Source organism: Micropterus dolomieu, linkage group LG23 (genome assembly GCF_021292245.1).
Source record: "Micropterus dolomieu isolate WLL.071019.BEF.003 ecotype Adirondacks linkage group LG23, ASM2129224v1, whole genome shotgun sequence".
NCBI classification, from domain to species: Eukaryota; Metazoa; Chordata; class Actinopteri; order Centrarchiformes; family Centrarchidae; genus Micropterus; species Micropterus dolomieu.
Window position 1 is genome coordinate 35,116,494 of NC_060172.1, and position 14,517 is coordinate 35,131,010.

General features: G+C 42.1%; 1 protein-coding gene across 1 annotated transcript in view; it reads left to right on the forward strand.

The window, feature by feature from the left end:
* The first annotated feature begins 11,094 nt into the window (after nucleotides 1-11,094).
* LOC123963240 (protein enabled homolog) overlaps nucleotides 11,095-14,517 on the forward strand; it is a 53,521-nt gene continuing 50,098 nt past the window's right edge. The window contains exons 1-2 of the transcript XR_006823143.1: nucleotides 11,095-11,178; nucleotides 11,406-11,477. The gene's annotated coding sequence lies outside the window, so the exon portion shown is untranslated. The remainder of the gene's footprint in view (nucleotides 11,179-11,405; nucleotides 11,478-14,517) is intronic.

Sequence of the window (14,517 nt, forward strand, 5' to 3'; positions counted from 1 at the left end):
TATTCCTTCATAGACTAGCTTAAAGTAAAACTAAGTAACGTTAGTTGATAGGCTATGTTATTATATTATATATTATTCATATAGCTGATAAATCTAGTCATGCAAACGCCCTCCTGTTAATGTCCCGATAACTGTTCAGTGAACACTTCAGGGAAGTCACAAACGGCGAGGATCAGTCTCTCATCCATCATCTTTTTGTGCTGTGTGTCACGTACAGAAAGTTCAAGTCAACTCAACTTTGGCAGGGGCGGGCGTGTGCGTGAGACGAGCACAACTGCGACAGTTTCATGGGAACACGCCTGCTTGTCACTATGTCACAATGCCCATGCCTCCCTTCCTACACGCTCGCCTCTCATTGAAAATGAATTACGAGACGCGTAAATCGCTTCCCATGTGAAAAGGCCTTGACAGGTCAGTGGAAGATGCAGTCAACTTGGGACTGCATTACATTCTGCAACACCTCGACTCTCCAGGGACATATGCAAGGATCCTGTTCGTGGACTTCAGCTCAGCACCAAACTCACCCAGCTCACTGTTCCAGCCTCCACCTGTCAGTGGATCACAAACTTCCTGACTGACAGGAGTCAGCAGGTGAGGCTGGGGAACATCACATCCAGACCCCGGTCTGTTAGCACTGGCGTCCCCAGGGGTGTGTGCTCTCCCCAATGCTGTTCTCTCTCTACACCAACGACTGCACCTCAGGAGCAGACTACAACAGACAGTCAGGACTGCAGAAAAAAATCATTGGTGTCAACCTGCCCTCCATTCAGGACTTTCCAGAGTTAGGAAACAGATCTATCTCATCCCGGACACAACCTCTGGTAGGCGCTACAGAGCACAGTACGCCAAAACCAGCAGACTCAGGAACAGTTTCTGCCCATAAGCCATCACTCTGATGAACAGCTGACTTCTGACTCAGTGCCACAAACAATTCCTGTGGAATAACCCAGTAACTCTGACTAATCAGCCACCTGTTTACTGACTACCACCTATTTATTCATCATTCTCCCGTTCTCTATTTCAGAGCTGTTCATACTGGTCATATGGTATATACTGTACCTCCTACCTCAAGTACATAACACCTGCACACAATACTTATTTATTCCAGCATCCTTTGCTCTATGCTCCATCACACTGTGTACATGTATGCATGTATGTGTATGTGTACCTGTATCCATCTCCGACATGTACATAATAATGGTAATAATAATTTACTCCTGCATCCTTTGCATGCCACTCATTGCACTCTCAATCTGTCTATATTGTACGTTGTGTGCAATATACAATCCTGATTCAAATTCTTTGTATGTGTACACATACCTGGCAATTACGCTGATTCTGATTCTTTTAAGTTGAGCACAGTATCTTGTCCTGTTTGACAGTGAGGCAGAAATAAATGACAGTTTAAGAAACTGAGGATGAAGGCATCTCTTGGATGAAGACAGATGACTTCAAATGAGATAAACATAAATTCATTACGTTTAATAATGTAACGAAGTTTAAATGTAAGACAGTTCATTGGTCAGCAACACAGGATTACTTACTGTTGAATGCCAAGTTCAAAGTTAGGATTCATGCTGTTAACTGATAGGGTTTACTTTCAATTTAGAATGTACATAAATGCTTATGTTAAGTGAGGGTGTTTACACCTGGCATTAGAATGCATCTTGTATCCAGATTGTATCTGGATACCTGATTACATTTCCACCTGGCATTAATATGTCTTCAGTGTCGACATTAAGATCCAATCTGATCACTGGATCCATCAAAACAACCACAAAAAATTATGCGCTATTGTATGGACTCTTAATTGCTTTTCGAAGCAGGGCATGAAGCAGAGTTTCCTCTCTCTGTCCTGTCAAGTTTATTACTGCAGGTTTTTTGTTTTGTCCCATGATATTTGCTGTGACTTTACTGCACGGATGGAAACATTTAAATTACAGACATTTAAACATTTAAATGCAGCCTCTCTAATCATCAAAATAAAGGGGGAGCGAGCGAGCGAGGAGGTGGTGCACAAATATATGCTCCTCAATACAGCTCCTCAATCAAATATGATTTTAAATAGGCCTAGTAACAAAATTAGAAAACCAATATGAGGCAGTCAGCGTTGATAATAAACCAAATTAGAGGCTAATTATGGGAAACACTGCTCTCACTACCAACCCCTTCACCCCTAAAACAATCAATTCACTTTTATTTATATAGTGCCAAATCACAACAACAGGTATGTCATAGGGCTTTTCATAAAAGAGCAGGTCTAGACCGTACTCTGTGATAATATTTACAGAAACCCAACAGTTCTCACCAAGAGCAGCACTAGGCGACAGAGGCAAGGAAAAACTTCCTTTTAAGAGGCAGAAACCTCGAGCAGAACCATGGCTCAGGGTTGGCAGCCATCTGCCTCGATTGGTTGGAGGTGAGGGGGAGAGAGAGAGAGAGAGAGAGAAAAGGCAAGAGAGAGAGATAGCTATAAAGAGGGAGAGAGGGATGGGGGGGTAGGGGGTAGATGCTTACACAATATCCACACAGAAGCACAGACATTAAATGTAATATTGGTACAGACTGAATGATTAATGGTACAGATATGCATGGACTAGTTTTTCTGCATCATTTTTAGACATGTTCCTGATTTGCAATATTACGTAGGTGAAAAAAGGCGGTCCTTGAAATTTGCTTAATGTGAGGCTTAAACGACATGTCCTCATCAAAGATAACTCCAAGATTCCTCACAGTGGTGCTGGAGGCCAGGGCGATGCCATCAAGGGAAACTATATCATTAGATAATGCGTCACAGAGGTGCTTAGGCCTCAGAACAATAACTTCAGTTTTATCTGAGTTTAACATCAGAAAATCGTTGAAGAAAGTCTTTGAAATTTGTCCTGATCAACGATAATTCTGAGATTCTTCACAGTGGGTCGATGCCATCCAGAGTAACTATATCTTTAGATAAAGCGCCACGGAGGTGCTTCATTAACTTCAAATTTATCTGAGTTTAACTATATTACAAAATTACAGGTCATCCAGGTTTTAACATCCTGAAGGCACATTTGGAGTTTAGCTAACTGATTGGTTTCATCTAGCTTGATTGATAGATATAACTGAGTATCATCTGCATAACAATGAAAGTTTATGGAGTGTTTCCTGATAATATATATATATATATATATATATATATATATATAAAGGATGCATATATAGTGAACAGGATTGGTCCAAGCCCAGATCGTTGTGGAACTCCATGACTAACTTTGGCATGCATGGAGGATTCATTGTAAACATGTACAAACTCAGATTGATCTGATAAATAGGACTTAAACCAGCTTAGAGCAGTTCCTTTAATGCCAATGAAATGTTCTAGTCTCTGTAATAGGATATGATGGTCAGTGGTATCAAATGCAGCACTAAGATCTTATCTAAACTAGACTGATCTGATCTAAACCAGTACAGAGACAAGTACTTTGATGCAATTAGGAGTTCATTAGCAATTTTTACCAGGGCTTGGCAACTGCTTTCCTAACGATCATAGAGAGATTAAGGTTGGGCTTTTTCAGAAGAGGTTTAATTACAGATATTTTAAAGTACTGTGGAACATAGCCTCTTCATTCTTCTTACCTACAAAGCTCTTAATGGTCAGGCACCATCTTATCTTAAAGAGCTCATAGTACCTTACTACCCCACCAGAGTACTGCGCTCCCAGAATGCAGGGTTACTTGTGGTTCCTAGAGTCTCCAAAAGTAGACTAGGAGCCAGAGCGTTCAGCTATCAAGCTCCTCTCTTGTTGAACCAGGTTCCAGTTTGGGTTCAGGAGGCAGACACCATCTCCACATTTAAGAGTAGGCTTAAGACTGTCCTCTTTGATAAAGCTTATAGTTAGGGCTGGCTCAGGTTAGTCCTGAACCATCCCTTAGTTATGCTGCTATAGGCCTAGACTGCCGGGGGATTTCCTATGATGCACTGAGCTCCTCTCTCCTCTACTTTCTCTCCCTCTGTATGCAACCTCATCCCATTATTGCATGTTACTAACAAAACTTCTCCCCTTTCCGGTAGTCTTGTGCTTTCTCTCCTCTCTCCTCCTATCACTTCCTGCAGGTTTTCTGGCTCTGGAGCTGTGGAGTCTGGATCTGTGGCTGCGGGTCACCTGCTGCCCCCGTGTTCCTGCTCGGCACCCTCTGCTGCAACGACTATTGTTGCTAGTCCTATTATTATTATTGATATTATAATCATTAACATTACCATTGTTATCAATAACACTACCATAAATATCTGTACCATTTTTCATTTAGTCTATTGGAACATCACCTTTACTGTCTGTACCTCTGTGTGTATATTGTATAGGCTGCCTCCCTCCCCTCTCCTTCCATCCCTCTCTTTTTCTCTCTGTTCCTCTCCTGCCCTCTCTCTCTCTCTCTCTCTCCTTCACCCCAACCAGTTGAGGGAAATGGCCGCCCACCCTGAGCCATGGTTCTGCTCGAGGTTTCTGCCTCTTAAAAGGAAGTTTTTCCTTGCCTCTGTCGCCTAGTGCTGCTCTTGGTGAGAACTGTTGGTTCTTTTGTAAATAGCATCATAGAGTACGGTCTAGACCTGCTCTTCTATGAAAAGCGCCGTGAGATAACTGTTGTTGTTATTTGGCGCTATATAAATAAAATTGAAAGTGAAATTGAATGCAAATGAAGTGCAATCTAACTTAAATTAATTAAATTAATCAACATCTGTGATGAAGCCAAAGAAAATCAATCAGTCATTGAAGTTACCACTGCCTTAAAATGAACTTGAAAAGCAAAATCACTGGTTTCAACAAAAAAAGGAAACTTTTGATGGTTTTATATAGGTTGTAAATGTGTGGATGGCATAAAACACATACCATTGCTGAAAGTGTAATCACAGATGATATTGGACCTGATGACAGTGTTTCTAATGTGTCAAAACCTAAACCAAACCACAAATCAAGTTCTTCATCACGTGCATCTTCAACATCCTCTGCTCTCATTAAAGCTCAGGCAGAAAAGGCTGCTCTCATGGAAAGGGTTGCAGCCCTGCAGAAAAAGCATGACCTGGAGGCACAGGAAGAACAACTGAAAAGGAAGAAGGAACAACTGGAACTTGAGACTGAACTGGCAGCAACCAATGCGAAAATCAATGTACTTGAATCAATGGGATAAAGAAACAGCTCAAAAGTATCTGATGGGAAGAACTCTTATTTGGGAAAAGGAACTGCTCAAAAGAAAACGTCAGTCAAATTAAATCCACATGCAAACACCTATTTACCTGATCAAGTGCAACAAAGACAGAATGTGTGGATGGGAACTGAATCTTCTTCCCAGCAACAGGTTGTTCGACCAAAGGAAAGAGCTAATGGACCGTCTGTTAGAGCTCAGGATATGACTCCTCTAACACAACAACCTGTATTTAATGATGGTAATCAAGGTGATATCTATCACATAATTCAGAGGCAAAATGACATCACAGCTCTTCTTGCTCATCAAAATCTCCCTTCTACTTTACCACCAAGAGACATTCCTGTTTATGATGGTGATCCATTGCAATATGGAGTTTTCATCAGGGCAATTGAGAGAGGAGTGGAAAGAAAGACGGATGACTAATGTGACTGCCTGCATTCCCTAGAGCAAGTAATGTTGTGTAAAAATTCAAGACTTGGGCCAGATAAGAAAGCTTGAACTTTTACCAACATTTTTATTATCAACAAAAAGAGATTAGAATTAGTATTAAGAACCAATTAGAATACAAAAGTTCCACCGGAGTGTGTCAGAGATCGGTGCAAAATAGAGCCCCATTCTGTTACCAGAACAGAGACCCGAGTCGACATGAAAACCATGTAACGACTGACTTTCACCTCTTTTTGGACCTCCTTTTATAGCTCTGTTTCTTGGCTTCACATCATCTCTTGGCTCTCTTTCCTACTGCACCTGAATCTGGGAAAGTCCAAGATTTTCACGTGCCTAAGCATTTGGTGGGAAAGTCCCTGACTGCCTGCTCCTCCTCTCTGTGTCCTCTGCATGCACTCTGCTTGATCATGCCATGTCATCCATATTCTGACTTTTGTGGAATAAACTGGTGTTGTTTGTGCTCTGTGCTAGAACCAGGACATTCTTACTGTGATGGACTATATTGATGTATGTTTTGTAGTACAATTTTCACAAAATGCTTCTAAATTTTCCTTTGCAAGTGTTTTTGATGCGATCTTACTGTGCTCCCCCCTCTGCTCCCAAAGCACACGTGCGACTGTTGAGCCTGGGCAGTTAGATACAGGGGGAGCACACACAGGAGCTCAGACACTCAGAGCTATAGAGTTTTAACACTGTGATCCTAACTTTACACTATAAAATAACACTTTAAATGATGACAATGTAGACCACCATTGCTCTAGTAATTAATGATAACACTTTAGGCTATAATGCTCCAAAATAAGTCACAACACTCCCTCCTCTGAGGCTGTAAAGCCTCACAATTTATACACCAACACTGTGACCACTGAAAATAGGCGGCCTATTGTATTTGCAGATCTGAAACCTATTCCTCAGACTTGCAGACCTTCAAGAAAATACCAAAATTATTGTTTACATGTTGTGAAATAATCAATAATCATGCGGTGGGCTGTTACTGTTGCTAACACATTTGAGCAAGTTATAATGACAAGGATTTCCATTACTCCTCCTTATTACCCTTTAAATGAGTTTCCCTTTAAATGTGCTTAACATATTAAACTACCTATACGTGCTGTAATATAGTCTGATATACCTTGTAAATGGTTTACACTCGAAACAAAATGATATCTTTATGCAGTGAGCTGTTCTTTCGTTATATGGTTTAGCAAGCTAACAATTATAACACCTAATGTGTTGAAAGGCACACATCATATCAAAACATTCACAGGGTGCATAGTGAACTTTCTGTGTAACAATACAGTAACCAGACATAACAGTGTTTCCACAATCATTCATGTGACACTCCAGAATGGTGCATAATGTCCAATAAACATGTATGATGTCCATTTTGAAAGTTTAATCTGTGGTACTGTGGAACTCTTTTTGGCACTCAGGTTTCTTGGGGAACAGACTGGGTACCAATTTGAGGGCGCTCAGTCGTTTGTAGTTTCAGTCTTGTTCTTCCCTTTGCTGGTTCACTTGGACTCATAGCTGGTGATTGTCAAAGTTGTCTCTGTGGTGGTGCAGGTCGCGCTTGATCTTGCCTGCTGCTGCGTCTGCCTCACGAGGCATCACAGTGGAGATTGGCCTCCTCTGGTCTTTGGCTGCGAAGAAGTATTTACCTTGCTTGCAACTGTATCTTGTATCTTTGTAGTTTGGAAACTTTAACTATCATCTCTATCTGTGAGGAAAATATCTCTTTTTCAACATGAGTTTGCTTCCTAGATATTCCATTTAACCCTTCTAACCTCCTGTATATCTGTGTATTGAATTACATTGCTATTGGACGTATAAATAGTAAATCTTGAAATAAAACTCAATTGTTCATTAGTGCACTAAAATTCTTCCATACTTCAGACTACTTTACTAATAATACCTGCAGAACAGAAAACAAATTAACTCAGGTGTTCAGCATCACACATGTGGCTCAGGTTATCATTCCAGTTGCTTGGTTGTTCCTGTGGAATACATGACAAAGGTCAATCATGATTTAAGACTCACAATCATCAAATTTAAGCATGCAGTAGCAATGTGCTGCTGAAATTGCTTTATAAAGGCTTCAATGAGGCTTCTCCTTTCGGCCTCTTTAAAATCAAGCCTGAAAGGCTGCCTGTCATTGTATCTGCTACATCGAGGAGCTCTGCGCTAGCTGTTCCTCTGCACAAATCAAGAGCAGACAGTGATCTCTAACAGTTTTACTATAAAATAATCCCACTGGATCCCCTTTTCCTAAAACTCTGTTTAAAACACAAGGAATGCTTGATGTTCTGATCCATTTTTGCTGAAATTCAGTAACAGGTGGCTGATGGAGGAGAGCAGGACACCAAAGTTATTAACTCAGTATATTTGTGTTAATAAATTATTAATGACATATCTTGCTATTTTATAGCTCCTGAGCTAACCTTATTCGTTGTCTGTCTTTTTTGGATTTAACATCAGTCCCTATTTTCTTTTCTTCCCCTATCTTTGAATTTTTTCTTCTCCTACAAATTATCAACACTCCTACTCCCAAACTCTTGAGGTCAGTCTTCAAACAGTTCTTTTTCAGCAAATGTTGCAATTTTCAAGGCCTCTGACAGTCTGACCGTTTGTAATGTTGATCATGGGGAGACAGAGAGCTCTTCCTTGGTGAAGTTTCTGTCAGCACTCGGTCTCATGTGAGAGCATTTTGGCTCATTTTCAAGTTCAACTTTGCTGTTAGGTTCTTTATGATTCAACTGTAGATGGTAGGGGTGGTCTGACTGGCCGTGTCCTCAGCATTGGGAAGACACTGACGTCAATGGAGGTGGGCTTGGGCCTGTGATGCATCAGGTTGGCACGCCTCTCTGTGGAACGCCTCCTGCATCACTGCTCATTTCTGAGCATCTGGCCCTGTAGCTCTGTCTCGCTGTCGTCATGTCTCTTGGTTTGTTGTGCTCTGCAGGTGCCTTGGTCTATACCCAGACTTTTGTCTTTCTGCCATCAACTTTAACTTTTCAATTCTTTGTTTGGGAGTTGTTGTTTTTTCTATTCAAATCTAGCTCTCGTCTCCTCCCTATCTAATATAGCCTCTTTTTTTCCATCTCTCCTTTTTATCTTAACTCAACCCTTTAAAGACCCTAAGTAGGGCCCGAGCACGAACCGTGCGAAACTGTAAGGATTATTTTCTTTTTTCTGCAAAGTAAGCTCAATTTTGGGGTCCTAAACATACTCAAACTCACCAAACTTTGCACACATGTCAGAAGTGGTGTAAAATTTCGTATTTTATGGGTTTCGCGCATGGGCGTGGCAAAATGACTCTCTAGCGCCTAGAAAATTGGATCGTCCACGTTCAACCTACATGCACGAAATTTTCTGGGGATATGTATCATGTCCAGACACACAAAAAAGCCTCAAGAACCCATATCCTAAACTCAACAGGAAGTCGGCCATTTTGGATTTAATGGTCATTTTTTGATGATTTACACACTCTGTACTTTAACGAACTCCTCCTAGGCGTTTAGTCCGATTGACTTCAAATTTCTGCTGTGCCTTCTAAAGGCATTGACGATGAAAAGTTGTGGGCGTGTCCATGGCGTCAAAGATCAACGCTTCGCCATGAGGAACAGGAAGTTATTATAACTTCAGTGTACATGCTCACATCTGAACAAAACTTTACGTGCTTGATAACTGTCCCACCCCGAAGACATCCACACGTCAAAATTAATTTATAATCACAGCGTCAAGTGCTATGTAGCGCCACAAAGCGGACACAGGAAGTGACGTATAACACAGCGAATTTGTGCTCTGGCAACATTGCAACCTGAACAACCTAAACATTCATTCTGTGTGTGGCGGGGGCATCACTCACTGATCCTTCAGAAATGCATCGGAAAATGTAGCGTGTGTGGAAGCTACCGCGCTACTCGGCCAATAAAAGAGCTTTGTTACTGAAAAGCTATTTGATTCAGAAAATAGCGACGCTCCCACCAAGCTACTGAGAAATGTAGTTAAACTAGTAACGGCACTACTTGTAGCGGCACTACTGCCCAACACTGTATACAACTTGTGAACTGCATGATCTGCCTTTTACACAGGTTTCTCTCGTTAGTTCTGCATTTCAACCATGGTTGAAGCTGAGAGGTTGCTGTGATGATATATTTTACAAACATGTTTTTCCTTTTCCCAGCATACGCATCAGCCCTCATGGAGTCCACTGCACCTGCCCCGCTTAGCAGATCGGCCAAAAGATCCTCATGGATGGATGAGGGAGTCGGCCTTTGTCGGTTAACGGTTTAACACAGGACATAAATGTGAAACCAGCTACCACGGAAGTCTTGGTTCGCGGTTTTCAGGTTAAGGTCTTTATTAATGAAGGCAAAGCCAGATCAGTCCTACAATTAATATTATCCTTGGCCAAAGCCAAACTCAGTGACATTTGTCTATTTGTAAGATATCTAAAAAACATCTCTAAAAGACAGATTTAATCTGGTAAACAAATGTCTCAGCCAACGCTGGAGGTGTGACTTTTGTTGTTCTTAACATTGCAATAAAGTGTTTTGTTTTGTCACTGTACTCAGTTAAAAGAATGGTCTGTGGGTATTTTCATGTAGAGCAGGTAAATGTCATTTAAAATATTTTCTATTAATAAAATCTTGAGAATTACAGCTTTGGTTTGCTCTTGAGTCTTTTGTAGTTTATAATGTTGTCTCATTTTGGTGCATCCACACATTTTAAAAAGTTCCAATCTTGTGTTTGTGTTGTTAGTTGCAATTTATAAATATAATAATACATGAATAGTTTTATATAAAACATGTTTAACCATTAATGCATCTGTTCAATATATAAATGATTGCAACCGCATAAAATGTGATTAATTTTATTGTCAACCTAATAAAGCTATATAAAATGTGTAAATTCAGGACACAACACATAAAGGTAAGAACTTCATAATGTACCTGCCTTAGGCCCAGCAACCTGCCTGTGTATTGTATGCTTGGTAATATAGGGCCACAATATCTACAGCTAAAACTGATGAAAATATTATTGTCAGTGTGATATAAGTAGTGGGGATGTACATACAATGTTGTGTTTCTTATAGCCTACATAAACAGAAATAACTCAAATTCTAAAATTCCATTTTACGCACATTAGTTTCTATCATGGGTAAGTAATAGCTACTCCAGCCAGACAGTAAAGTCTACAAAACTTCACAGTGTCGTGATGTTAACACGGCATATCGTTAGCGAACACTCCACCAGTCAGTTTTTGGTTTTCATGGTAATTTATTTAGTATGACTATTAACCACACCCCCATTCTACTACATTTTACTTTGAATTTTGAATGTTAACAAGTTTCTAATAAGAGCCTAAAAGAAGTCCCAAAGGTTAGAATGTTTTCTTTTAAATTCTTTTTAATACTTTGAATTTTGAATGTCATGACATTGCCTTTGATGATGAAATCTGGTCTGCAGGCTTGTGTATATAAGACCCAAGTGTTGGTTTAGTTGCAGTTTTTCTCAGAAGATCTCTTCCTGCTAACACGACAGCACTGGTAAGAAAATAAGCTTGTGGCTAAAAAAATCATCGGTTGACCTCTGGCCTCCCTGGTAAAAATAATAGAATAGAGAATAGAATAGACACTTTATTGTTGCAGAGGGGAAATTTATCTTGGGCACAGTGCTACTCAGCAAAGTGCATCCTATTTCTTTTTAAAAAATGTAACTTATTTATTACATTCAAGTGCAACTTCAGTGTTCCTGTTACATGCAATTTTTTCAGGTCGCCGGTCGTTCTCGGGAGCAGCTGGTTACATTGGTGCCGTGACCCGGTTGGGAGTGAGGTTCATGGGGGGTGAGTGTGACGGAAGCAAGCAAGGTTGTGCTGTGAGAAAACCTCACTACCTAACACTTTAAGTGATGCATGGGTTTAAGCCTCCTCTTCAGCACGTCCGCCTTCCGTACCCGGGTTGCCAGTTCAATTCCGGGCCCTGCATTACGTACTCATGAGCAGCCGGTTAAAATTGCTGTGACTGTGACGTAGTGTAAAAGTGCTTTGAGTGGTTGGAAGATCAGGAACGCGATGTACAAGTACAGAACATTGACCAATTAACAAATAACATTGTGTGATGAAAGCCAGCGAGGCTGTGCAGTGAGAAAAGCTCACTAAGCAACACCGAACCAGACGTCACCGATTCGAGTCAGGACCGTGCAGTACGTTCTCGAAAGCAGTCGGTTACATTGGGGCTGTGACATGGATGGGAGTGAGGTTTTCGGGGGTGAGTATGAAGGAAGCCAGCGAGGCTGTGCAGTGAGTAAACCTTAGTCCTCGAGACTTAACAGACGCAATGGGGACCAACGCTAGTGCCCATGGGTTTAAGCTTCCTTGTCAGCGTGTCCGATTCCCATACACGAGGTCAGCGGTTCAATTCAGGGCCGTGTAGTAAGTACTCGGGAGTGGCCGGTTACATTGGTGCCGTGATCCGGATGGGAGTGAGGTTTAGGGGGGTGAGTGTGATGGAAGCCAGCGAGGCTGTGCAGTGAGTAAACCTCACACCTTGACACCTTAAGAGACGCACTGGCGACCGATGCTACTGCCAATGGGTTGTAGCCTCCTCGTCAGCGTATCCACCTCCCATACCTGAGGTCGCCAGTCCGATTCAGGGCCGTGCAGTACGTACTCGGGAGTAGGCGGTTACATTGGTGTCCTGACCTGGATGGGAGTGAGGTTTAGGGGTATGAGTGTGGCGGAAGCCAGCGAGGTTGTACAGTGAGTAAACCTCACTCCCCAACGCCTTAAGAGACTCACTGGTGACCGACGCTAGTGCCCATGGGTTATAGTCTCCTCGTCAGCATGTCCAACTCCCTTACCCGAGGTCTGTGGTTCAATTCAGTGCCGTGCAGTACATACTCAAGAGCAGCCGGTTACAGTGGTGTCATGACCTGGATAAGGATTATGCTCCCGTTTCGACGGAAAAATGAATGGCAAAGTATTGCCATTGTCAAAAACGTGACACGGGGTCAATGTGGTCGACACTTGGCATCACTTGAATGGGGACAAAGCGGACCGTTGGCGACGTTCGGGAACACATGCGCGCCTTACCCCCGAATACCACGGGGGGCGCTGCGGTGCAGTTTGACACGAGGGAGGGGGTTTCTGACACTTCGCACTTCTCCTCATTGCGTTGGGGGATGGGCAGCGCTGCCCAGCGCCCTGGCGGCCGCTTTACTTCTCTGTTTGGGCTCCTGGGCTCGTTCTTTTTGGGAACATAATTGACGTTCGGGAAGACGAATGGAAGTCAATGCGAGCAATGGGTGGGCTGGCCGGCAGGGGTCCCAAATGTCCAAAATGTTCCCATTTGTCAGAGTCAGCGTTTTTTCGCCCCCGGGACCCAGGAGAGGCCCCACTTTGCGGGGTCGGGTTTTTTCCTCTCCCAGACCCGACTCGGTTTCAAACCATGGAAACTGACCGAAATGAACGCGTCATCTTGTCCTAGGCCACGTACGCTGTGCTCGCTCCAAATATGGGGCAGGTGGGACACGTTAAACCCACAGGAACGGCGGCTTGATGTCAGGCCTTCACTGCGACACAATTGAGTTGACAAATGGATTCAATGACCTCTCCACTGTAAGTGATGACATTTGTCCTGACAATTGGGAACACAGACCCCACCACTGTAAGTGATGCCAAATGTCAGAAAATAAGGAATTGAGCATTTCTTGACAAATGGCATCACTTACAATGGAGGGGGGGGTCTATGTTCCCATTTGGTAAATGTCAAAAAAAGTTATTACTCTTGATAGGAAGGTGCTAGAGACAAACGGTTTGCACCGTTGGACTCGGGGTTGAATTTCAAGTAGGACTGACATGTTTTGGAGACAATTGGAGAGTAGCTGTCAGAGGCTGTCCCGGCTGCAGCATATATGCCGCATTGCGGACAGAAAATAACAGCTAAAGTGTCAAAAGTCGAGTGAGTTTTTGGGCAATAACTTTTGAAAGGAAGGTGCTAAAGCCAAACGGTTTGCACCGTTGGACTTGGGGTTGAATTTCAAGCAAGACTTATTGCTCTCCTGGATGGGAAGACTTCCAGGAAAATGACCCCCTCACCAGCAGGCATCCATGCCCCCAACAGGCTCTCATTGCTGGGGAGAGAACTGACAATTGGGAACATAGACCCTTCCATTGTAAGTGATGCCAAATGTCACAAAATAAGGAATAGAGCATTTTCTGACAAATGGCATCACTTACAATGGGGGGGGGGGGGGGTGTCCTATGTTCCCATTTGTCAGACTGGACCTTTTAATAATAATAATACATTTTTATTATTATTATTAAAAGGTCCAGTCTATAAGGATTATTATTAAATAATCCTTATTTGTCAAAAACAAGTTACAAAGTGCTTTAACAAGTGTAAAGACAATAATACCCAAGAGACAATAATACAAAAAACAATACAAGATAAAAGCATGAAAACATTGAAAAGACTAAAATACAGATAAATATAAAATTAGTAAAATACAATAAAATAAAAGGGATAAAATAAAGTCAAATAAGATCGGGAAAGGCTCTCCTATAAAAGTATGTTTTAAGAAGGGACTTAAAAGAGTTCACTGACTCAGCTGACCTGATTTCCTCGGGCAGGCTGTTCCAGAGCCTCGGGGCCCTGACAGAAAACGCTCTGTCCCCTTTAATTTTCAGTCGACACTCTGGAACAGACAACAGACCTCTGCCCGAGGATCTCAAGGTACGTGCTGGTGTGTATGGGACTAAAAGGTCAGAAATATAACAAGGCGAGAGGCCATGAAGACCTTTAAAAGTGATCAATAGAATTTTAAAGTCAATTCTAAAACATACTGGGAGCCAGTGTAATGAAGCTAAAATAGGAGTAATGTGG